The sequence below is a fragment of the Lepidochelys kempii genome, chromosome 13, assembly GCF_965140265.1.
Source record: "Lepidochelys kempii isolate rLepKem1 chromosome 13, rLepKem1.hap2, whole genome shotgun sequence".
Classification (NCBI taxonomy): Eukaryota; Metazoa; Chordata; order Testudines; family Cheloniidae; genus Lepidochelys; species Lepidochelys kempii.
Genome location: NC_133268.1, coordinates 19,098,880 through 19,123,637, shown reverse-complemented (window position 1 = coordinate 19,123,637; position 24,758 = coordinate 19,098,880). Strand labels below are relative to the sequence as shown.

Sequence of the window (24,758 nt, the reverse complement as noted above, 5' to 3'; positions counted from 1 at the left end):
GGACCAGATAGTTAAATAAAAGACCGTATAATATATATACACACACATAGAGCCACATATCACACCAAAACCAAATATATGCTGTATAGTCCTCAGATAGGTCAGAATGAAGTGCAGGTTCGGTTCTCAGAACAGTTCTCTTCTGTAGGTGTACAGCTGGATAGCTGCACATTTGTGCTCTAGACATACTGTACAGTCCCTTTCTAATTTGAGGATATGGAGCTGTAAGATGCCACACAGTGACGAAAGAATCTCCAATGTATGGTGAGAGTCTCACAGAAAGTCTCTGTCGCTCACCAGGATTACCAATGGCTGCCATTTGTTTTATGGAGCAAAATCTTCCCTAGGAATTCCCAGGATTCAGAATGTTCCTTTTAATCATGTGCAATCTTCTATGCTTTTGATCTAGTCCAAATAATAACTTGTAGTTATGGGACATGCTCCACTGGATGGTTTCATTGAACTGTACAATTCTGAATATCCATTTCTCTTCTTAGAGTGTAACCACAATTAGAAACAATAATATTACACATTTACATAGGACCATTCATCACAAAGGGCCCCATGACACTTTACAACTTTTACAAATTATTTAAGGTATCTAACACAATCATTTTGCTTGCCACTGAAATGCAGCCACCTCTGGGATAGCGTGTGGCAGCTGTTCAACAGTACACAGCAACATCACACTATAAGTTACAGCAGAACAGAAAAGGAAGAGTACTGTATGCAATTGTAGATGCTGGAGAGACTTTAAGTAGGAAAAATAAAATTTTCCAAATTGGAATTTGGCCAGGACAATGGAGCTGACACCTCTCCTATTATTGAAAGCCCTATGAGATCTTCATTAAATGACTTCAAGTGGCCTGGGTCTTGGTTCTATGTCCCCCCAGAAAGATGACACTTCAGCAATACAATGCCCCTTACTACTGTTTGGGAGGCATTGGTTCAGAGAAAAGATATCCTACTGAAGACACTGTACAACCTCCTGCAGCACCTGGATTTTCTTAGGTTTCCTATGCAAACCCTGACTAGGCCCCACAAATAAAAATATTTGTGCATAACAGGAAATGTAAATGCACCACCACATTAACTACAGACCATGCAAAATGCTGCCAAAAGTCTAACACACAATCTAATTGTGAATAAATTAGCATTCAGGAAAAGAAAATTAATTTGCCCTCTACGAATCTATTTTGTTAAATGCCCTAGAGAGCTCTTAAATTAATTTTGTTGTGTGCTCTCCGCATATGGCAGAAACAATTTTCAATAGGACGTTCCAGACAGTGTAAAATACAACCACGTACTTCCCAAAGTCTATGTTGTTTCATGGTCACCATGTTTATCTGTAAAGTTTACTTTTCTTCACTGTTGCGGAGAAACCATTTAGATCTTCTTGTTCTGTGACATCATGATCGGAGCTGTCATGGGAATAGTCCTTCATGACGCTATAGTACACTGGAACATTGTACGGGGTGGGGTTCTCAGTCCTTTTCTGTTCACATCTGCATAACTTTTTGAAAGCTGCTCTAAATTTCTGAGACATCAGGTTGTAAATGATGGGATTGATGGCACTATTCAGGTAAATGCACATCCTACAGAAGAGGAGGAACCAGATGTTGAGGTACGGAGGGTCCAGGAAGGAGTTCACTACCACCAATGTGCGATATGGCATCCACAGCAGGGCAAAGAGGATCACTACCACAGCCAACATCTTGATCACCTGTTGAATTGGGAGGGACAAAAAATAAATAGCTGATGTTACACTTCTTCCAACAGGACCTTCCCACTTTTGAAACTGCAGAGGGCCAGCTCAGGGTCTGTGCATCACTTAACTCCCATTTAAGTCTTCAAAATTAGGCTAAGTGGGGCATAGATCTTGGGCAACCCCTCTGGAGGGGGCCAATTTCACTCCTGTGAGTACATTTTATATAAATAACACACTTCCATAACAGGTCTCCCGTCATCATTGAAGACACTTAAAACCCCATTGGAAACAATCATTCATTGGCTGGGAGATGTGTTGGATAGAAAGGACTGACGAGGTCAGAATTTCTGACTGGATGCAATTTTGAAAATTGCTTGTGACAACAACAAAAATGAAGGGGAGAACTATCCTGTATGCTAGGGCAGAATCCCAAACAGCATTTGATGCAGGAAGCATTCAAATTACTTCTCAGATATTTAACTGATTCTTTTGGACTCTGTTGACTTTCCGCTCAATTTAAACATTTCAGATCCAAGTGATTCTGCCAGTTACTGGTATTAGAGCACCAGACTCCAGCATGAATTCCAGATCTGTTCCCAGAGCAATTTTTTTTGCAGAGTAGCTAGTGAATATTTTTAAAATCCGAAGCATCTGCAAAGTTCTGTATTGGCACATTAGGAAAAAGGACGTGATGAGAATTCAGAAATGAGCTGCGGTTCCTCTCTGCTGTACTCCAGAATTTTTTTAAAAATGCATTTCTCTTATATTGATTTTCTACAATAATCTGAATCAGGCAGTTGCAAACAGCCATTTCTATGAGTGATTATATTCCTTTCAGCACATATTTATTGAATACACATGCTCTTCAGAATGCTCTATATATGTTAGTGGGAGTACGACATGCATATTAAGGGAATAGGCACCCCTAAATGCCCAAAAAGGGGGTAGTTCAGTAATTATGCTTTTCTGCAGGAAGATAGATATTTCTGTCAAGATCTGACACCCTGGTTCTCTTGAAGTATGGTTTTCAGTTGGTTACAGGGTAGAATGCTCTCTGCGGGAGCTAAGAATGGTGACATGTCGCAATGTAATGCCTGAAACAAGAAAGGGATTACTACCAAGCCTGGAAGCCAGAGTACAGTACAGTGGTGACACAGGGAACATCCCAGCATGAGATAGTGGGATGATGCTATGAGTTACTGTGTCACAGCTAAGAACCCAATGGACCAGTTATTGTGTCTTACTCCTTCTGGGAAATACACATGAAGGATTGCAGTAGGTGCGATGTTATCCATATCTGACAGTTCTACCATGGAAATCGTTACTTACAAGGAACAGGATGGCTCAGGGGATAGTAGAGTCATATATAGATTTCTGGTTCCAATCTATCCCATCTAGCATCAAATCCTATGCTTATGGGTAATTTTTAGAAATACTCAGAAATAGATTGGTAGTGACCAGCAGTCATTATAGTATGACGATTGGCTTGCTGCTCCACATGAAATCCACTGGGTTCTGTCCAGTTCCAGGTATAACCAACTGTCATAACTGGTACCACTGTCTCAGTTAAAAGGATTAGGAGTGACCATGGAGACTGAACTATCTTCTGCCCAATAAAGGGTGTGTATTCATGTCAGTGCTGAGGCACATTCACGGGGCATTACGATGGAGTCCCACATGGCTGCAATCTGTGCTGTCAGTGATCTGGGTTTGTACGATTTTTTGTCAAACCAGCGCAGTAAAGGATAGATTTCCTTACCAACCCCCCACATGTGGTACTTACAATGCAGTGCATCAGCGTTACTATATACAGCTGTTACATGTTAGTAATATAACATTCAACTAATCTGTTAAGGTCAATAAAATTGAAAGACAGTTGTCCAAAATATTTTTCTATTTACCACGGCTGGAGATGGAAGATGTATGAGGACTTGAAGATGAGGATGGGTTTTACACTGTTCCCAAGGATGAAGATGGTAACCTTGATGGTTAAGCTTTGCAGGTGCCAACTGGGATGTTGCTATTGATAATGACAATGAAGGCGTTGAACCTGATGCTAAAGATTTGTAATGGATACAAAAAAAAATTATATATGAACATAAGAAATATTGTTATAGCAATTAACTGAGAGAAACTGCTCAACATGATGGAGGCCAACACACCACCTGGAAAAGTAGTGGTCAGCACAGATAATAGCCAGTTTTGTGCACAGAACAAAGTCATTAGAGAGACACAGTCAAGAGGGAGAGCTCACAAGAAGACACTTGTAACCTTTTAGGAAGAGAGAGGGCCAGATCCTCAGCTGGTGTAAAGTGGTGTTGCTCCAAGTAAATGGAGCTATGCCAAGGATCTGACCCGGAATCATCTCTCTGTACATCTGTAAGGTCCAAACACTTCCCCCTGAGTCACTGCACATTTACCTCATCCTGCTGAGGTTTGATTCTGTAAGAGAACTTGGAATGTGTTCACCTTGGACAAAGCTGTAACAATCAATTGAAACCAAGTGCCTGTCTTAAGTGACCCTGAGTACAAATTCATTCAACCTTCAGTTAACCTCTACTAAACATTTTATTTAGCTTGGGTGGTTGACGCAGACTTGGCTGTATATTCATTTGGTTTACACAGGCTGCAAGCATCCTTGTCCTGTCTGAACAGGAACTCCATTAAGGCCCTGGCTATCCTCTGGGATAAGCAGAAAATTCAGTATTAGAGATCTGGGGCTTAGTCCAAAAACTGCTGAAATTAATGGGACACTTTCCATTGGCTCAATGGGCTTTGGATTGGGCCTATGCAAGATAGCCGTCTGAAAGTGTGACCTAGAAACCTTCGCTAGCCAGCCTAGGCAGACTGGGCATTGAGCACAGACATTCCTTCCTAAAGTGATGAGAGTTATCAGATTCCGAATGGCATACAATAATCCCTTTCATGTACATACTCTGAATACAAACTTTGGCATGTTTAGCTGTGCTCTCTGGTGGACTTCACTTCCCGCTGGGGGACCGGAGTTTCATTTAAACATCTAAGATGACTTTTTTTCTTTATTTGTAATTCTCCTCTTCTTTGGTTTGAAGCACCATCATGTTTGTGAAGGGTGACCTGTTCATTCACAAGTAACAGTACCAGTCACTAATAAAGAGGGAATGTTCCCAATATGAGGGAAATTAACATCTGGTTACCGATGGTTTCTCAAGCCGTAGGAAATTAGGATGGAAGGAACCATTGGTCCAGTTGTCTTTTTACCAGAACAACCCCCCACCCCTTTTTCAGCAGGTGCTTATAGAAATGCTAGGAATCCTCAGTACTCATTCACTCTATTTTTACCTGACTTAACATTCACAGCTTCAGCTCATTCCCACAGTACCTGATTCCATGTCACAATAACTCTCTGATCAAAAAGCCTCTTCCTGATCTCAAGCCTGAATCTACTCTTCCTCAATTTTTGGTCAAGTTCTGTAATTTTACCTTTTTCCCATCACATAAAGCCAGCACTGATTTAACCTTGAGAAGAATTGTATTACCTTTATTAAATCACTTTTTGTGTGACTTTTCCCATACACTGAGCACACTGATCTCTGTCAGGCAGCAGTTCTGCAGTACGCTCTCTAAAATGTAAATGTACTTAGTCAATCTGTACTGATCACGATCTCACAGATGGAGACCTAAGCAAAGCTGCATCTAATGGAATACATATCTCCTTTCACTGCAATATCATTTATTCCAGGTCTCTCTCAAGCCCACTTCCATTCCAGCATCACTGAGAGTAAAAAGGTCCTACATCATAGCAGTGCATGACTGACAGGAATCTTTTGCTGTCCTCTTCTGTTGGATACTATAGGTCTCACAAGGCAATGATTTCACTCACTGTGTTCTGTAGTCACTCTTCACCAGGTCAGCATGAGGTATCATCCTTTCTTTCTGACTTTAATTAAATAATAGATTCCCCATTTAACCACCTTACCCACCATGCAGTACTTACAGGACATCAAAGTAGAATTGTTAAGCAAGAGAGAATTTATGAAGGTTAAGGATATCATAAATAATATGTCATGAGTAGCAAGGGTTATCTGAATGGTTTTAGTGACAAATGTCCTCAGTGACTTTGAGCATGTTTCATCCCAGATATAACCATCTCCAGTTGCTAAAAATAATTCTATTCCATTCTAGACCAGACATTTGCTGTTGAAGATTCCGGTTACAACACCTGTCTGTTTTGGTGGATGTGCAGCTCTGCCTGGTACTGTGGGGCCTGATTCCACACTTCACTGACTGCCTGTGTCATTTGCACCAGTGCAAAGCGGGTCTCAGATGCTACCCTTCTGATCTGGTAGCATTTTGCAATGCTTTGCATGGCCTTTAGGTGACCTAGAGGTGCAGGGTAACAGAGAACCATGTTGGTCTCCTGCCTATCCACAAAGAAGCAAAGCACTTACTTAGGCTGCTCCCTCATAGAATCATAGAATATCAGGGTTGGAAGGGACCTCAGGAGGTCATCTAGTCCAACCCCCTGCTCAAAAGCAGGACCAATCCCCAATTAAATCATCCCAGCCAGGGCTTTGTCAAGCCTGACCTTAAAAACTTCTAAGGAAGGAGATTCCACCACCTCCCTAGGGAACGCATTCCAGTGTTTCTCCACCCTCCTAGTGAAAAAGTTTTTCCTAATATCCAACCTAAACCACCCCCACTGCAACTTGAGATCATTACTCCTTGTCCTGTCATCTTCTACCACTGAGAATAGTCTAGAACCATCCTCTCTGGAAACACCTCTCAGGTAGTTGAAAGCAGCTATCAAATCCCCCCTCATTCTTCTCTTCTGCAGACTAAACAATCCCAGTTCCCTCAGCCTCTCCTCATAAGTCATGTGTTCCAGACCCCTAATCATTTTTGTTGCCCTCCGCTGGACTCTTTCCAATTTATCCACATCCTTCTTGTAGTGTGGGGCCCAAAACTGGACACAGTACTCCAGATGAGGCCTCACCAATGTCGAATAGAGGGGGACGATCACATCCCTCGATCTGCTGGCAATGCCCCTACTTATACATCCCAAAATGCCATTGGCCTTCTTGGCAACAAGGGCACACTGCTGACTCATATCCAGCTTCTCGTCCACTGTCACCCCTAGGTCCTTTTCCGCAGAACTGTTGCCTAGCCATTCAGTCCCTAGTCTGTAGCTGTGCCTTGGGTTCTTCCGTCCTAAGTGCAGGACCCTGCACTTATCCTTATTGAACCTCATCAGATTTCTTTTGGCCCAATCCTCCAATTTGTCTAGGTCCCTCTGTATCCTATCCCTGCCCTCCAGCGTATCTACCACTCCTCCCAGTTTAGTATCATCCGCAAATTTGCTGAGAGTGCAATCCACACCATCCTCCAGATCATTTATGAAGATATTGAACAAAACCGGCCCCAGGACCGACCCCTGGGGCACTCCACTTGACACCGGCTGCCAACTAGACATGGAGCCATTGATCACTACCCGTGATCCTCCTTTCATCCATCCTCCTGAGGAAAAACTAGACTACAAAGAATCACTAGTTCACTGCTTAATAATAAAAAGGGTGGGGGGGGGGCCTGGGGCGACACCAGTGGAAACATCAGAGAGGATGTCAAAGTTACCCACTTTTCCAGACTAACAGGGGAAGAGAGAATCTGTTCCTACAGTGACTACAAAGTACAAGACTGTAGTAAATGAGCTACCCTGCCGAGTACAAGAAGACATGGCAAAGTGAGAAGTGACATCAGCATCCTCGAAGGCTTTCTAGCCTTCTAAAGGCTCCTCACTGTATTTCAATGAAAAACTAGCCCAAGCAGCTATGTGGGGTGGGTGTGTATATGTGGTCCTGGGGGCATGTTTGTAAAAATTCATCCCCACTTGAGGGCCCTACATGATATTTAAAACACACGCAACTTAAAAGCGAGAAACTAAAACATAAATGGGGACATTATCCCCCTGGGGAGACAGCTGTTGGTATCTGCTAAAGAGAGAGTGCTCTGAAGGACACTGAGGAATCTCGGTATAAAAGCTGTTCCTTGTTACAGCCTCTTCCCAGCAAAGGTGCTTTCCCCCTGCCCTGGAAGGTGAAGGCTGGGGAGCCATAGCAATGCAAGCAGCAAGATCAGCAGGGGTTTCTAGGGACCTGGGCTAGCAGCAGCTTCAAAAGTCTTGCAAAACAATTATTGTGTCAGATCTCAGATAAAGTGGAAAGAGGCAGGGGCAGACAAGGAGGGAGAGATCAAATAAAACGTCTGATGAGTTAGGGCCTTTTTTATTCAACCGGCTTGGCTGAACTAATCCATGGCTTCCAGACACTCCACTAAACATCCGGCTAAAGCCAAAGGCACTAAGCTTTGTGGATAAAGATTTCTGTCCAGGCACCTTTCCCTCACAGATCTTAGGCATTCGCTGGCATCTTGGTTTTTGTTTTATTATTTCAAAAATAAAAGATGCTGGGCGATTAAAAGCTAGAGCTGAGAGAGAGAGAAATGAACAGTTCAGGGTTTGCATGTCATCCTTCTGATCCCACCTGCTCATTCATAATGATAGCTCATAGCGTAAGTTATAACTTCTCAAAAGAAGAAATTCAGATGAAAGTCATCTCCCTGCCCCTGAAGGGAAGAATCTCAGTTACAGTATCAGCTCCTTGTCCTGGGCTGGAGCCTGGACTCTAGGACCCTGGGGCCTCAGAGCTCATGCTCCAACCCAAGCCTGAATGCCTACACCACAGTTAAACAGCCCCTTTGCCTGAGCCCCACGAGCCCGAGTCAGCTGGCATGAGCCAGCCAGCCACAGGTGTCTAATTCCAGTATAGTCACCTCCCCGACACACTCTGTGATTTATCTTACAGCTGCTTACTTTGCATTAGCAAAATAATTGAGCATGCAAAGCCATTTAAAAGTATTGAGGAGAAATGTAAAGGGCCTCAGAAATGGGAACAAATACTTATAGTTGTCTCCAAGCGCTCAACTTACTGAGCCTGGTCATAGAATCATAGGGCTAGAAGGGACTGCAAGCTTCATCTTCTAGTCTAGCCCCCTGCCAGGTTGCAGGATTTGTTGTGTCTAACCATCCAAGACAGATGGCTATCCAGTCTCCTTTTGAAAACCTCCAGTGAAGGAGCTACCACAACGTCCCTAGGGGTCTGTCCCATTGTCCTAATTTTCTTATAGTTAGGAAGTTTTTCCTGAGATTTAATCTAAATCTGCTATGCTGTAGTTTGAACCCATTGCCTCTTGTCCTGCCCTCTTGTCCTGGCAAGAGAGAACAACTTTTCTCCATCTTTTTTTTGGCAGCCTTTCAAGTATTTGAAGACCACTATAATGTCTCCCCTTAATCTCTTTTCCAAACTAAACATACTCAGTTCCTCCAGCCTTTGCTCATATGGCTTGCATTCCATCCCTTTGATCATCTTTGTCAATTGCCTCTGGATCCTTTCCAGTTTTTCTACATCCTTTCTATACACTGGTGACCAAAATTGGGCACAGTACTCCAGCTGAAGCCTAGCCAGTGTTGAGTAGAGTGGTACTATCACCTCCTGTGACTTGCATGCTATGCCTCTGTTAATGCAACCTACAATTGCATTTGCTTTTTTTCCAACAGCATCACATTGCTGACTCATGTTGAGGCTGTGATCCACCGCAACTCCCAGAATCTTCTCAGCAGTGCTGCTGCCAAGCCAGTTGTCCCCCATTCTGTATTTGTGGATTTGGTTTTTCTTCCCTAAGTGTAGCACCTTACATTTGTATTGCTGAATCTCATTTTGTTGTCTATAGCCCAGTTCTCCAGTCTATCAAGATCCCTCTGAATTTTAGCTCTATGCTAATCCCCCCTAGCTTTATCTCATCTGCAAATCTGATCAGTATGATCTCTGTTCTGACATCCAGGCCATTAATAAAGATGTTAAACAATGCCAGACCCAGAATGCGTGTGGAACCCCACTTGAGACCTCCCTCCAATCTGACATTATTCCATTAATAGTTACTCTTTGTTTGCAGTTGTTTAACCAATTATGTATCCATTTAATTGTAGCTCTGCCAAGCCCACATTTCTCCACCTTACTTAACAGAATGCCATGTGGGACTGTGTCAAAAGTCTTGCTGAAGTTCAGGTTAATGTCCACTGCATTCCCCTTATCCATCAAATCCGTTAACCTATCAAAGAAGGAAATCTAGTTGGTTTGCATGATTTGTTCTTAGTAAATCCATGCTGGCTGCTAATGATTATGCCAGGGCGTGTGACTGCATGTGTGTGGGAAGCAGCTTTCTTCTCAAAAATCTCTCTCAACAAATGCCTTCTGCATCTCTGTCTTCATCCTGTTCCCCTAACAAGGTTTTTCTCAGTGTGACGCGCTCATTTCATTCCACACAGCTCCACACGGAAAAGTCACAAAATGGAACCAACTCGCAAGTCTCTCACTAAAGCACAAACTCAGCAAAGGGAAGTCTTTCAAAGCAGTTAAACACGCCAGCCATAACTGCTAACTCTAACTTCTTGGAGCAATGAGAGCTGTTTGCTGTAATGAGCACAATCACCTCCACAAGCATCTCTTTGAACACTGTGCCGTGGGAAGGGGGACAGAATGAGTTACACTCAAAAGCTCTGGGAGTGAAGTCAGTTTTAATCCACAGAACAACTTCACTCGAAGCCAAGACCTCGTGATGAGAGTGGCACCTTGTGTTGCAATACATTTTTGGGGGCCTTTCATCCTCCATCACTGTGAATGCATTTCCACTGTGTCTGAGTTCATCGCTCCCACTGTACAGAGCTTACTGGAGTTACAGTCCTCCCAGCTCATTTTAGTCATTTAGGAGATGGCTGCTGTTTTGCAGTCCCACTCAGTATCTCCATCCCTGCTTCTTACATCTGGCCTTAGTGAGTTCCTTAGGCTGTATGCTTTCTATCACCCCTTCCATCTGCTACAGTCTCACTTTAGGCAGCTGCTTTTGAGTCCCTGCTGCTGTTCTCCAGTTTCCACACCCTCTCACTTCCCCTTGCACACCTTCTCCCCTGCCTTATTTTTGTCCTACCATTCCAACACACCTTCAGCCCCACTTCATGTGGCCATCCCTGTAGCCTCTTAGTCCTGGCCACAGTGGTTTAAAGAACATCTCTGCTGCCCACTGGTGGTTATTTATTATCAGATAAAATCATGTAACATTTTTATTTATCAGGCAGTTATCCCTAAGCACATTGTTTCCAACATAAACCTTGCAAAATAGCCTCCCTTATGAAAGTCACACTAATCCCTGCTCTGTGTCTGTGGAATTCACACAGATCATCTTAGGTAAATGAGCTTGTTCACACATTACATTTGAAAAACTAACCAATTGCACCACTTGAACCACTCGGACATGTGCAGCCTAAATTGGCTGGAGAAACTGGCTGTAACACATATCCTCTCTTGTCCCTCCCCTCCCAGGTTTCATAGATTCATAGATTTTAAAGCCAGAAGGGACCATTACGATAATTTTATCTGAGCTCCTGTTTAAAGGTGGCCTGGGGATCTCACCCCATAATTTCTGCATCAAGCCCAAAATTTCTGTATGAGCTACAACATCTCTTTCAGAAAGATATCAAGTCTTGATTTAAAGATTTCAGGTTTCTCTAAGTATGCTCCAAATGTTTTTTTAACTTATTAATAATTCATAGATTCATAGCGTTTAAGGGCAGACAAGACCATTAGATCATCTAGTATGACCTCCTGTACATCACAGGCCATTAAATTGGCCATAACTGCTGTATGGAGCCCAATAACTTGTTTGACTAACACATTACTTGTGTTTTGCTGAAGCATATCTTCCAGAAAAGCATCCAGTCCTGACTTGAAGACATTATGAGATGGAGAACCCACCACTTCTTTTGGTAGTTTTGTTCCAATGGTTAATCACTCTCACTGTTAAAAACTTGTGCCTAATTTCTAATTTGATTTTGTCTGGCTTTATCTTTAGTACCTGGTATTTTCTCCCTGTGAAGATACTTATAGACTGTAATCAAGTCACTGCTTAATTTTCTTTTTGAAAAGCTAAACAAATTGAGCTCTTTAAGTCTCTAACTGTCAGGCATTTTCTCCAGCCCTCAAATCATTTTTGTGGCTCTTTCTCTGCACACTCCCCACTTTTTCAACAACTTTTTTAAAATATGGACACCAAAACTGGATGCAGTATTCCAGGATCAGTCTCACCAGAGCCATACATAGAGGTAAAATCATCTCCCTACTTCTGTTCATTACCCCGCTGTTTGTGCATCCAAGGATCGCATGAGCACCCTTGGCCACAGCATCACACTGGCAGCTCATGCTACATTGCTTGTGCACTATCACCCCTAAGCCCTTCTCAGAGTCACTACTTTCTAGCATACAGTCCCCATTCTGTAGGTATGGCCTGCATTCCTTGTTCCTACATGTATAACTGCATTTGGCTGTATTAAAACATATTTTGTTTGAATGGGCCCAGGTTACCATACAGATTGCTCTGTATGATTGCCTTGTCCTCATCGTTTACTACTGTGCATATCCATGTGTCATCTGAAAGTTTTATCAGCAGTGATTTTATATTTACTGCCAGATCTCTGATGCAAAGGTGTACCTTATTTCTGGTCTGAATCTGTCTCACTTCCATCCACTGGACTGCTGCAAGATCAAATAGCTGGGGCATGTTGTATCCGCTCCTGTCTGTCATGTTAGTCACATAGGCCCTAATCCTGAAAATGCTTACACACATGAGTAGGCCTATAGACTAAATAGATAAATTCATGGAGGATAGGTCCATCAATGACTATTAGCCAAGAGGGGCAGGAATGGTGTCCCTAGCCTCTGTTTGCCAGAGGCTGGGAGTGGGTGCAGGGAATGGATTACTTGGTGATTGCCTATTCTGTTCATTCCCCCTGGGGCACCTCGCATTGGCTGCCGTCAGAAGATAGGATACTGGACTAGATGGACCTTTGGTCTGACCCAGTATGGCCATTCCTATGTTCTTTAATTCAAACATCCATGAGTGTTTGCAGGATCCAGGTCTTAGAATGTGTAAGCTCCTCAGAGCAGGGATCTGCCTTCTATTTGTTTCCTGTGAGATGCCCAGCATACCTGTGAACAGTAGGAGATAACAAATATAATAATATTTATTGCTATGTTAGCACCTGCAAAAGCACATTTGTATTAGAAAATCTGCTGATTTCTAGGTGCCTCCCTTGTGTTTGTACCTACTTGGCAATTGTGCTTTTAAACAAGCTCCTGTATTGACGCAGAGAAGTCTCATTATTAGCATGTCTACGGGGGGGGAAGGGGGGAGGTTATCCTAGTATTTACCATTCCAGATAAGACACCTCTCCCCATATGACGAGATAACTGACTCTGTGGATGAAGGGAAAGCAGTGGATGTTTTGTTCCTTGACTTTAGCAAAGCTTTTGACACGGTCTCCCACAGTATTCTTGCCAGCAAGTTAAAGAAGTATGGGCTGGATGAATGGACTATAAGGTGGATAGAAAGTTGGCTAGATTGTCGGGCTCAACGGGTAGTGATCAATGGCTCCATGTCTAGTTGTCAGCCAGTATCAAGTGGAGTGCCCCAAGGGTTGGTCCTTGGACCGGTTTTGTTCAATATCTTCATAAATGATCTGGAGGATGGTGTGGATTGCACCCTCAGCAAGTTTGCAGATGACACTAAACTGGGAGGAGAGGTAGATATGCTGGAGGGTAGGGATAGGATACAGAGGGACCTAGACAAATTAGAGGATTGGGCCAAAAGAAATCTGATGACGTTCAACAAGGACAAGTGCAGAGTCCTGCACTTAGGATGGAAGAATCCCATGCACCGCTACAGACTAGGGACCGAATGGCTAGGCAGCAGTTCTGCAGAAAAGGACCTAGAGGTTACAGTGGATGAGAAGCTGGATATGAGTCAACAGTGTGCCCTTGTTGCCAAGAAGGCCAATGGCATTTTGGGATGTATACGTAGAGGCATCGCCAGCAGATCGAGGGTCGTGATCGCTCCCCTCTATTTGACATTGGTGAGGCCTCATCTGGAGTACTGTGTCCAGTTTTGGGCCCCACACTATAAGAAGGATGTGGAAAAATTGAAAAACGTCCAGCGGAGGGCAACAAAAATGATTAGGGGACTGGAACACATGACTTATGAGGAGAGGCTGAGGGAACTGGGATTGTTTAGTCTGCGGAAGAGAAGAATGAGGGGGCATTTGATAGCTGCTTTCAACTACCTGAAAGGGGGTTCCAAAGAGGATGGATCTAGACTGTTCTCAGTGGTAGCTGATGACAGAACAAGGAGTAACAGTCTCAAGTTGCAGTGGGGGAGGTTTAAGTTGGATATTAGGAAAAACTTTTTCACTAGGAGGGTGGAGAAACACTGGAATGCGTTACCTAGGGAGCTGGTGGAATCTCCTTCCTTAGATATTTTTAAGGTCAGGCTTGACAAAGCCCTGGCTGGGATGATTTAATTGGGGATTGGTCCTGCTTTGAGCAGGGGGTTGGACTAGATGACCTCCTGAGGTCCCTTCCAACCCTGATATTCTATGATTCTTTAATTATAATACAGCTTCTGGTGCTATTCAAAGTTTCTGACACAAATGACAGGGTAGCTTTCTGAAGGCCACCAGGAATATTTTCTGTGACATTTTCAAAAAGCTGCCAGTGCTTCTGGCCAGCCTATGGAAAGCATGAATGGCAGAAGGCAAATAATCCACACCAACAACAAATGATTCATAAGTAAATGAGCTGTCACAGGTTTTGAACCAGTATCACTTGTGAAGCAGCATTGTATGGTGCTATTCAAGAGACGAATGCTCCTAAAGCCATCTGGGTTGTCTTGTGGTTGGAAAGAGATGGAATGTCACCTGACATCTCTCAGTGCTAGTGATTCAACCTATTCCACAGAAAGGGAGCCTGGAGACTGGGTTCTTGAGGCAAAGCCAAGGCTGTCATGCTAGTCAGTCACTACTTGATGGTAGCACAATTATTAGGGATGGAACAGACCTGTTGGGTGGAGTATTCCAGTATTGCCATGGGCAAGATCAGCCTTTACTGCACTACCCAAAGGGGCAAATCCAGCCTCAGTTTGAAGAACTCCAGTAGTGGGAGCTTCTCTGATGTTCCTTGGGAGAGTTTCCCACAGACCAATGCAACTACCTGTTCCTGCAGTCTAGCTTGCATTTTCTTTTAAACCATTTCATGCCCCCATTTCTTATGTTAAAAACTTCCCCAAGGCACAAATTCTTCCTTGTCCCTGGAAGAGTATCGCTGCCACCTCCAAGTGAGTTAGACAAAGATTTAGGAAAAGGACCATTTGGAGTTCCTGTTTCCCCAAAATATCCCCCCAAGTCCCTTCACCACCTTTCCTGGGGAGGCTTCAGAGTAAAAAAGGTAGCACAGACCAGACCCTTGGGTTTTTAGGACACTAAAAACCCCGATCAGATTCTTAAAAACAGAACTTTTATTATAAAGAAAAAGAAAGTAAAAGAAACACCTATGTAAAATCATGATGGAAGATAATTTTACAGGGGTAATAAGATTTAAAACACAGAGGATGCCTCTCTAGGCAAAACTTTAAAGTTACAAAAAAACAGGAATAAACCTTCCTCTTAGCTTAGGGAAAATTCACAAGCTAAAACAAAAGATACTCTAACGCATTTCCTTGCTATTACTTACTATTTCTGTAATTTTAGATGTATCATTCAGTAGGAGCTGGATTACTTGCTTGGGCTCTCTCTTTGTCTCCGGAGAGAACAACAAAAGCACAAACAAAAACCTCCCCCTTCCCACCCCCCCCCACCAATTTGAAAGTATCTTCTTTCCCCATTGGTCCTTCTGGTCAGGTGCCAACTAGGTTAATGGAACTGATTAACCCTTTACAGGTAAAGGAGGGATTTTATGCTATCCTTAGCTGTATGTTTATGACACCTCACAAGTGGATGGAGCATCATGAATCACCACAGTTTATGAATGATCTATTAGCTGTTCTTCAATCCAGTTCACAGAATTTCCATCTAGATCAAATTTATCCAGTTAGCTTTCAGATGGCATTGTTAGATGCTCTACTAAAGCCAAGATTTATGATAGTCAGAGCACTCTTTCTGTTTATTCCTTCTGCAGCTGCATCAAAATAGCTATGTGATTTATCTGGCGTGATTTTGGTGCATAGATAATTTACTGTTAAGGATAACAGCACACAGTTAAATAGTTTCACAATGACTCTAGTGGGTACAGTAAAGGACAGGGAGTTGAACTCCTGGGTTCTGTTCTTGGCTCTTTTTTTCACTCGGTATGTGAAACTGGGCAAGCCATTTAAGCTTCTCTAAAAAAGAAAAGGAGTACTTGTGGCACCTTAGAGACTAACCAATTTATTTGAGCATGAGCTTTCGTGAGCTACAGCTCACTTCATCAGATGTATGCCGTGGAAACTGCAGCAGACTTTATATATACACAGAGAATATGAAAAAATACCTCCTCCTACCCCATTGTCCAGCTGGTAATAGCTTATCTAAAGTGATCATCAGGTGGGCCATTTCCAGCACAAATCCCGGTTTTCTCACCCTCCACCCTCCCACACAAATTCACTCTCCTGCTGGTGATAGCCCATCCAAAGTGACAACTCTTTACACAATGTGCATGATAATAAAGTTGGGCCATTTCCTGCACAAATCCAGGTTCTCTCACCCCCTCATTTGTGCAGGAAATGGCCCAACTTTATTATCATGCACATTGTGTAAAGAGTTGTCACTTTGGATGGGCTATCACCAGCAGGAGAGTGAATTTGTGTGGGAGGGTGGAGGGTGAGAAAACCGGGATTTGTGCTGGAAATGGCCCACCTGATGATCACTTTAGATAAGCTATTACCAGCTGGACAATGGGGTAGGAGGAGGTATTTTTTCATATTCTCTGTGTATATATAAAGTCTGCTGCAGTTTCCATGGCATACATCTGATGAAGTGAGCTGTAGCTCACGAAAGCTCATGCGCAAATAAATTGGTTAGTCTCTAAGGTGCCACAAGTACTCCTTTTCTTTTTGCGAATACAGACTAACACAGCTGTTACTCTGAAACCTGTCATTAAGCTTCTCTGTGACTCAAATCAGCCATACATAAAATGGGTGTGATGATCCTTTCATAAATCACGTGGGTTTGTGACACTTATTTCAAGCAGTTAGAGCACTTTGAGATCTTTGGATGAGGAGTATAAAAATAGATAGGAAAAAGGCAGTGGCATTTTGATCCCTTCATTGTTATAGAAGAAAAACCGGTACTTGAAAACATATGCTGCAATTCAAGGAAAAGCTGACTGCCCATTTAGTTTCACCTCATATCACTTGTCTCAATACCACCAAGTACAGTGTGAAACACATACTAAGCAGCACTTACATTCAAATTACATGGCAGCCTGTTCCCTGGAACCCCATAAAGATCATTGCCTTCCAGACAGGAGACGGTTACTTTGTTTCTGACATAGGGACCTGATCCTCTTCCCATTGAAGCTAATGATGAAACTCCCATTCATTTCAGTGGTGCAGGATCAGGACCTAAGTGAATTAGGGACATAAACACACATGCTTCAGGGCATAAGCAAAACTAACTAGTGGAGGTTAAGAAGACACTTCCTCTGGGAGGAAGTTATTCCATGACTGCCTAGAGTAGGGTTTCTTGCACTTTCCTCTTAAGCTTGTGTGCCAACAACTGTTAAAATCATGATACTGGACTAGGTGGACCACTGCTCTAATCCAGTATGGCATTTCCTATGTATATTCCTATGAAGTGGGAAGTTGCATATCAATTAAGCCTAGAGGCATAATTTCTTGTCCTACTGATTGAACTCAGAATGTTGATGTGTATTTATGCTAGACTCATTGTCTGAGTGCTGAATGGACCTCAAAAATTGTTAAGTTCAAGTTTGGTGCAGATAAGTCTCCAGAAATGTGTGCACTTCTCAGTACTCTCTGTACCATGTGGGTCTCCAGACCTGGGTTGGCAAGCTTGGGTGAGCAAGATTTTGCATGAGATTTGAGGGCACTTCTGTCCACACATGAAACTACTGTGAGAATAGCCTTGCCTTCGATAATTCTGACCCTATCTGGGAAGCAGAAAAAACAAAAGTATCACCTCAAAACCTTAATGGTTCCATCTGAGTTTAGTCCTAAAAATCAGTGAAGGTTTTTTCAGAGAAATTGGGCTTACTTACCCTACTACTGAAGTGCAACCACCTTTGGGGTGGAACATAGCAACTGGTTAACGGTGCACAACAATACGAGTGTTTGGATCAGGAAATTAAGAAGAATTCTGGATCCAGCTGAAATTGCCTGGGCAATGAAGAGAGTGGAAACTCAGCCATGACATTCAGATTAGCACCCTTATTCTGATGCAAGGGGATGTTTAATGACCATAAGCTTTGGCTTTATGTCTCACCCTTAAGACTGTGGTTACTAATATATTTCTGAAGCAGGCATTAATGAGCCTGGAGTGCCTAACTAGAAGGCTTCTCAGACAGTTGTTTGATAACTGAGCTAATAGTGTAGCTAGCCTGCTTCCTTTCCATCAGTGTCTCTTTAAACAGACCCCTTTCAAACGCTGTTTGTCTGGACTCAGCAGGACACATCTAACAAAGTGCATCAGGAATCCACATGAAATACAATGTTCGGCAAGCCGTGGCATAAGAAAATATTTCCAGATAAAGAGCCTCCTGCATATATCTGTCCTCTCTCCTTTTCCATGACAAACAGAATCATCTGTGAGAAAATGGCACAGAAAACATTCTGAGGTTGATTGTGTCCTTTACACAAATGAACATCTGGAAATAAATTATCACAAAACCTGCATCCTTTCTCACTCCTGAGATGTGCCCTTATGCAATGCAGGACAGAGAGAGATTAGCAGAACAATCAGAGGCCAGCTATGTTATATATTCTTGCCTGTACCAAACTTTCAGATACAGAAGAGGCATTTCCACTGCCTCCCCACCAAATGTTTTTCACCCTTACAGGGCTATATAGCTCATCTTCTCAGTAGTCCCTTCCATAAGGAAGGCTTTGCCACTGGGGCACCTGTACAGTATTAGCTTTACTGTTTACTTACAAACCTCACTTTTCCTACGGACTGGAGTCAGCCACGGAAATCTCTCATCCTTGTACTGACTCTACTTAATTGCAAGATCACAACCTAGGTGGTGTGATTGCAGGAACTCCTAATCAATGTGATATAGAGAACATAAGTATTTGGAGTTCCGATATATTGAACACAGTTCACATACAGAACCTTGAAATGGGGGTTTCTGGTATTTCTTTCCAGTCAGTATTTTTCCTCTAAGGTATTTAAGTTGGTATTTATAGCATCATAGAAATGTTGGGCTGGAAGGGACTTTAAGAGGTCATCTAGTTCAGCCCTCTGCACTGAGGCAGGACCAAGGAAACTTAGACTATCCCTGGCAGGTGTTTGTCCAGCCTGTTCTTAAAAGCTTCCAATGATGGGGATTCCACAACCTTCCTTAGAAGCCTATTCCAGAGCTTCACTACCCTTATAGATAGGAAGTTTTTCCTAATAATTTACCAAATCTTCCTTGCTGCAGATTAAGCCCATTACTTCTTGCCCTACCTTCAGTGGACATGATGGAGAAGAATTGATCCCAGTCCTCTTTATAACAGCCCTTAACATAAATGCTGAGCTGGCGTGAAACGTTGATCATATTCCTCTTTCTTACAAGGGTGCTAGGAGAACTAGTTAATGTCAGCCCAGGGCTTTGAAGATACAATAGGCTGTCTGCAGCATGCCAAGTCGTATACCTTCCCTCACTACACACACAGCACTAGAACTGGTTGAAAAAATTCAAATTTTGAAATTTTCTGATGGAAAAAAGGGGACACCAAAAGAGAGTCCCATTTCCCAACCAGCCTTTACACAGCACTTATCAGTATCAGTGCATCCATGCCTCAAGAGTATATGATCCTTACAATTTGTAGACACTATGGGCCAAAGTCAGCCCAGGTTTAAGCCCTTAAAGTCAAGGGAGTTTCACCCACTTACACCAGGCTAGAACTGGCCTTGCAAACTGCAGTCTCCAAATCCACATCTAAATCCTCTGCCTGTCCATTTCTGCTGTAAATTATCAAGCATAATCCCAAAGGGCCTCACTTGCCTATTATTTACACGTCTAAACCACTCCAGATCCTTTATTTCAAATGCTAACTTTTCACCCAGTTATTTTACAAGGATTCAGTATGTGATCTAAACCTTTCCATGGGAAGAGAAGAGACCAAGAGTTAAAGGAGAAAGACTAGAAACACACACACACATGGACAGCTTAAGAGATCCAAGTACAGAGCTCTATTCTATTGCACCTGGTATTTCAAAATTTTCTCCTCACTGAGATGTAATGACTCACTCCTTGCTTGGATTCGCTAGGCAGCTCTAGAAATGGCACCTCTCCTGCCTCCCTGCACCAATGGAAAAGTTAACTAATACACAATAAAGTAAAAGTGCAGATGTAAAAATAGAGGTCCCACATCTGGACACTGAGATTGTCCGCTAAGGGAAGGAGGATAATAAGGTTTCAGATAGTTATTGTCCCGCTAAAGTGTGGGTTAGGCAGAGGATGAAATCACATCCAGACAGAATGATGAACGCTAACAGGAACGAACCAGCCAAACACGGACTAACCAGCAAAGAAAAGGGAAACGTCTCCCCCTGCTGGACGACAGCTCCTCTTTTTACTCAAGGCGAGTTTGCTCCCTAGAATTAATTCATATGCCATTGGCTCAGAAAGGAGTTCAGAGGGAAGGGATGGGAGTTTGGGTAATGGTGCTCCTGTCTGAGGTGTGTCTCATCAGATCTCCTCTTCCTTGGTGATTTTAAACTGGAAGGGTTAATTAATCATGATTCCAGTTTGGGAGTGAAGCTCAGGTCACATTATGGTAATCGAACACCTTACTAATCATGGAGCGAATTAATAGCTAGCCTGCAAGAATATCCGCCTCTAGCCAGGACTGCTCCATTCCTGCAGAATGCTTCCCTTTCTTGTGGTGTGTGTAGCACAAGGCAGTCGCTTCTCAGCCTTCTCTGCTGAGACAGGGACTGTGGGGAACCAATGCCCTGTGTAGTCAGGGGCCTTTTAAAAGAATTCAGCCTTTTATCAGCTTTCACTCCTTTTCTCCTCTTACCCCTGACGATTTCATTACACAGGGAAGGGAAAGAAAACCCGGAAATAGCAATAAAGGCAATAGCACTATTCCTCTGCTCAGCCCCATTCCCCCCACACAACCTCGCTGTCTTCTGTGAGTGGGACGATCACTCTTTTAAATCCAAGAAGCTCTGGGCTCTGTTGTGAAGCCTGCCAGCTTTGGGGGGTGTTCCAGGAGAAAAGGATCCCTAAGCACCCATCAGGTGTAAGTGATTAGATGGCATTCCAGGGCCCCTGCCAAGTCAGGGATCAGAGTTGCAGTTCTAAAAGATTTTGCCCCACAGAGAAGTCCTTTGCTGCCAACCCTCAAAGTAAGGCAACTCCGCAGGCTTGTCTGTTTAGAGAGATGATGACTTTCTAAGCAGCCACCAGACGGGTTCCTTTAATGCATCCTGACCATAATGGGGGTAATGCACTAAGTCGCCCATACCCTTTCCAGGATGTCACCTGGAAACGCCAAGAAAAAAATGCCATTCAGACCAATTCCCAGTCTTTATAACACGTGAGAGACAGAGTGAAGACTTCTTTAGGAACACAGGAACACCACCTCTCTCATACCTCCAGTCCCTGCCCCACCGCACCTGTCTTGTGCCCCCCCATCCTCCCAATGCCACCCCCTCTCAGGTGCAGCAGGAGGGGGGCAGCACACCGGCTTTCAGGATGTACCTGTTTCCTGGAGCTCAGAGCCCCATTGTTGCCCTGGCAGGAGAGCTTCATTGAGCTGGAGCTGGGCGGCTTGCCCTGGTGCATGAAGCTGAGCCTGCCGGAGTCCTGGGGGCTGGCAGGCAGGGGGCTCATGAAGAGGATGCGGGCAATGAGGCCATACAGGACAGTGGCCAGCCCCAGCGGGATGACATAGAAGGCAGTGAAGTCCAGGAAATAGATGGGCAGGTATAGGTTCCTGGAGACCCTGTAGCCACAGCTGACCTGCACCCCGTCTGAGAAGGTCGCCTGGGCAGTGTCCACCAGGAAGAACCACATCATGCAGTAGAGGGAGGTGAAGAGCCAGACACAAGCAATGATGCGCTTGGCCCGGGCCACGGTGCAGAGCAGCTGCGCTTTGATGGAGTGGCAGATGGCGATGTAGCGCTCCACCGTAAAGGCGGTGATGGAGCATGCTGAGATGTTGATGCCCAGGTACTGCAGGTAGGTGATGCACAGGCAGCCGGCATAGCCGTATACCCAGGAGGCCACCACCTCCGATATGTTGGGCAGCCCTGCGGCCAGCAGCACAATCAGGTCTGCCACGGCCAGGCTCACCAGGTAGCAGTTGGTGGGGGTCACCATGTGCTTGGTGCGCAGCACCACCAGTACCACCATGATGTTCCCCGCGATGCCCACCCCACAGATCAGCAGCACCAGCAGGATGGTCACCACCTGCAGCTCCAGAGGGTGCTGGGGCATCTTCCCTAGGGTCTGGTTGACCCTGCTGTTGCCCAGAGGGGGTCCAAAGGCCAAGGTCTCGTTCTCCATGTGGCCTTGCTTGGGAGATCTCCTGCTGGTCCCCCGAGCTCCCCAGATGCTCTCACCAGCTCCCTGGCTGCACTTCAGGAGTCCTGAGCAAGGAGAGACAGGGAAAGTCAGTTGGTTCAAAGGAACCGCCCTGATCTCTCCCTTGCACTCCCCATCAGGCAATCACCCCTCCTCCCAGTTACTTCCGGCGTCTTCCCCCAAAACACCAGGGGCCCTTTGATTGCGCTGCTCAAGAGTTAGGAAGGGTTTTGTTTTACATGTAAAGGTCCTCCCTGCCCCAGCACACACACATGCACCCCCCCCCCAGCACCCCTCTCACACACACACCCTGGCAACCCCTCACAGAGCCCAACATACACCCATACTCCAGCACACACACACAGCCAGCACCCCCTCATACATCCCAACACACAGACACCCCAGCACCCCCTCAACACACACCCATACCACAGCACACACCCAGGCACCCCAGCACACACACCCAGCACCCCTTCACACACCCCAGCACGCACACCCTAGCAACCCCTCAGCACATACCCAGACCCCAACACACACCCATACCACAGTGCACACCCACCCATACCACAGCACACACCCAGACACCCCAGCACACACCCCAGCATCCCCTCAACACACCCCCATACCACAGCACCCAGAGACACCCCCTCACACACACCTCAACACACCCCCATACCACAGCACATACCTAGACACCCCAGCACACACACCCCAGCATCCCCGCAACACACACTCAGACCCCAACACACACACACACACACCCATACCACAGCACCCAGAGACACCCCCTCACACACACCTCAACACACCCCCATACCACAGCACCCAGAGACACCCCCTCACACACACCTCAACACACCCCCATACCACAGCACATACCTAGACACCCCAGCACACACACCCCAGCATCCCCGCAACACACACTCAGACCCCAACACACACCTCAACACACCCCCATACCACAGCACCCAGAGACACCCCCTCACACACACCCCAGCATCCCCGCAACACACACTCAGACCCCAACACACACACACCCCCATACCACAGCACCCAGAGACACCCCCTCACACACACCTCAACACACCCCCATACCACAGCACCCAGAGACACCCCCTCACACACACCTCAACACACCCCCATACCACAGCACATACCTAGACACCCCAGCACACACACCCCAGCATCCCCGCAACACACACTCAGACCCCAACACACACACACACACCCCCATACCACAGCACCCAGAGACACCCCCTCACACACACCGCAGCATCCCCTCAACACACCCCCAGACACCCCAGCAGCAGCAGCGATTCTGGGCTAGGAGACCGCAAACCCGCGGCACAGACAGGTGTCCCGCTGGCCCAAACTTTCGGCGCCTGCCATCGCTTCGCAGCCCCGGCGCCGCAGCATTCACCCCGCCCGAGCGCTCCTTTGCCTGAACCCCTCTTGCCTCTAAGCCGGAGAGAGGGGCCGGGCCGGGCCGGGCCGAGCCGGGCGAACTTCACCCGCTCGGAGCTCCCTAGCCGGGCGGGGCGGCCAGAGGCGCTGGGGCTGGGCTCCGCGCTGCCGTGCCCGCCGGCCGGCTCTCTCCCGCGCGGCTGGAGCTGCGGCTCTCTGCTGAGCCGCCGGCAGCCTCTACCTGCCCCCCCGGGGGGATTCCCAGCTGCCGTCTGGGGCAGGGTCCTAGCGCCCCCCTGGCCCGCGGAGCCGGAGGGCAAAGCCCAGGGGAACAGGGCGCTAGTGACTAGTCCTCCCCCCAGCACGGGGCCGCCGCTCCGTGTTCAACTCCCCGCCCCCCTTCTGCAGCCCTCCTCATTCCCCCTCCGCTTCCTCCTCTGGAGGCACTTGCACGAGTGCTTGTCCCGCAGCTACCCACTCCTGACTCCTGGGGGGTTGTGCAACCGGGCTTAGCTTCAGCGTGGCGATGAGCCCACCTCGGCAGTTCACTCACGCTCCTGGGGACTTCTCCTCTCCCTTGGGGATCCGGGTTGCGCCGGTCGCTCAGAGCCAATTCGATTTGAACCGTCCACGTTTTCAAACGCCACTCTGCCCTACATTTCAGTCCCCAAACCTCCCCTTGAATCTTCAGCTCCTGACCCTCGTGATAATCCTTCTGAGCTTTTCCTGGGGGCACATCAATTATCAATTCTTGCTTCTCTGTATGAAGAAGGAGACACACAAACCCTGAGCATGTACAGTCAGGGCTGCATAAAGTGGTGTAACACTTTCCATAATAAAGGATATACCTACAAGTACATAAAAGGTTGTTATAAGGCAGAGGGAGAAAAATTGTTCTCCTTAACCTCTGAGGATAGGACAGGAAGCAATGGGCTTAAATTGCAGCAAGGGAGGTTTAGGATGGACATTAGGAAAAACTTCCTGTCAGGGTAGTTAAG

The 24,758-nt window shown here is 45.5% G+C and overlaps 1 pseudogene; it reads right to left on the bottom strand.

Annotated features, from left to right (window-relative positions):
* Nucleotides 1-1,342: 1,342 nt before the first annotated feature.
* LOC140897049 (thyrotropin-releasing hormone receptor-like) lies at nucleotides 1,343-23,772 on the bottom strand (annotated as a pseudogene).
* Between the last annotated feature and the right edge of the window lie 986 nt (nucleotides 23,773-24,758).